Below are 2542 nucleotides of genomic sequence, written 5' to 3' on the forward strand. Positions count from 1 at the left end.
CATCCAGGCTTGTCTTACGTCCTCCTTTCCCTCCTTCTGCGTTCTAATTCCTCCCTACACAGACAACACGAGTTCACCTGGAGTCAGAACATGTCCCTAGTGCAGTTCGCAACAGATTTTCTAACAGAAAACATAGTGCTTTGCATTCTTCATTTATTTACTGAAAGTGTGATGTAGCAACTAGGCAAGTCTGCTTAGCTTTCAGAATAAAATCCCCCGGAATGTAATAAAGGCATAGATAATAAGAACAACACAAATCAGCATAAGTTTCAGAGCCACCATGTAGCACAGCTGCACCACACAGCCAGTGGCATAAGAAAGGACCGCTGCAACAAGGCAGAAAGGTAACTATACAGCCTTATGGAAGCAAAGCCCTTATACACCTTTGAAAATTTCGTCTCCATAGGAACTATAAAAATCACACCCAGAATTTTCTTATATTGGTATCATTATTTAAAAGGACAGAGTGAGACAACAAAACCACAATATTTGGTTTTCATTTATATATATAAATAGAAGGATTTATTTCTATGCATCTGGTACATTACAGCTGAAGAATAAAGAGAGAAGTGAGAGTCTCAAGAACTACAAAAGAAACTGAAGAAAATTAGTATTTCTCAGAACACTAAATGTCATCATGATAGCAAGTAAGAACAGATTCAGCTATACATTTAGAAAATCCAATGCATGTTGTTAATTGAAGCTGATATTTAAAGAACATTCTTCTACCTGAGCATGAACAATGTATTTCCTCAGAAAATTAATCTTTAAAGACAGCAGAAGTCTTTAAAGATAGAGAACTGCACAAAATCTTCAGAAAAACTGATTAATGTCACTAAACGTGGGTTTAGAAACAAAATAAACCACCACTTATCTCTCATCTAAATTTATACATTGTTTATCAGTTTAGCTCAATACTTGCTCCTTCTGTATCTTGTTTCTTTAGGCAAATCTCTGGTTTCTTCTTAATTCTGACTTTATTTGTTCCAGTAAAATCTGTTTTTACAAGTCTATTGCTGTCTCGTGAAACCTGACCTCTTTGTAACAGGCTTGTTTTCATGGCAAGCACTGATACCAACTCAGAACCCCAAGAGCAAGTCATTAAAGCAGTGCTGTTAAGAGGCCAGAGCTCTATAAAATGGATAAGAAACAAAGTCTCAAGAGACATAAGTTGTTCCCGAAAACAACCCTGCAAAACGCAATAAATGTAAGTGCCTTTTTATTTGAGTTTCCCCTCTCTTCTCCAGTCTATTTAATCATTTTGTTCCTAGATTTATAGCCAAAAGAAAACAATTAATGTTACTCCGAGAAGCTGATGCTCCTACCCTTTTTAACTTGCAAGACACCAAATGCTGCTTACAGGAGAAGAAAACAATAGCTAGAAATTGTATTTACTCTTATAAATTCCTGCAATTTATGTGATGGGAACACGTGTTTGTATAGTTACTTTTGAGTATGAATATCTTTGATGGCATAAAACACACAGTTTTGTCCAATAAAGTTATCTTACGCAGAGAGAAATCAGAGTTCAGTTCTGGTATGAGTTCCCTCATTTACCATTGAGGCAAATACCCACAGGTTCAAAACCCAAATGATTACTTGCTGTCACATGCTGATTAAATATTAGAGAAACACTGCTGCTGTCTCCTGCACCATAAATGGATTGAATACTATCCTGCATGCATGTAAAAAACATTTGTGCACCTAAACACAGGTGTAAACAGGTTTACATAGATTTAACTATTAAGGTACAAAAAAAATAAACCTTCAGCAGCTCATCCCTCACACACTTGTTTAAATACAGCAGCAGTCCTTCACTCACTTTAATTAAAAAATAAAATAAAATAAAAGAGAGAGAAACAAACAAACACAAAAGCAACACAACACACCCACTTCATTCACTCCTGAAATGAAGTCCCAAAGCTCGTTCAAACACAAGTCCAGGTGACTTGTTCCCTTACATGCTACACTTTCTACTAACACACTTTGTGTCACTAAGTGATTTTCTGAATGAGCTTCCTTAAGAAATTTCAAAAGAAATTCCAACAACCTACATGTTTATTATTGTCAAAGCTTGCTAGTTTCATCACAGCTGACACTAGCCCAAGACTGGACTGCAACTGTATAATGAAGAAATGGAAAGAATGGAAGACAAAACCCTGAACTGAAATTACTCCCTGAACTGACACAGTAGCACAGAATTGGGTTTCATCTAACCAGAAGGCAGCAAATATTGAGAAACTCTCCAGCACATGATACCGACCACTTAAGTATTTCTCAAGAGATAATGGCCACTCAGATAAATGAACTGCTCAGGTGGAAAGAACAAAAGTGCATAATGCCATTTATACAACTCATGTGTTAATGCTATTGAGAATTACACAATAGCCCTAACCCTCCACATGAAACCAAGAATTTTTTCTTTTCTTTTTTTAATTCTCAGGTGAAGAGGGCTCACTTGAGAAAAATAAACTTGTATGTTAAAACAAAGCTATGGCTTTTTCCAAAGAAATGGATTTCAGGACAGCATATGACAAATTTA

This window comes from Cariama cristata, unplaced genomic scaffold (genome assembly GCF_000690535.1).
Source record: "Cariama cristata isolate BGI_N322 unplaced genomic scaffold, ASM69053v1 scaffold21462, whole genome shotgun sequence".
Lineage (NCBI taxonomy): Eukaryota > Metazoa > Chordata > Aves > Cariamiformes > Cariamidae > Cariama > Cariama cristata.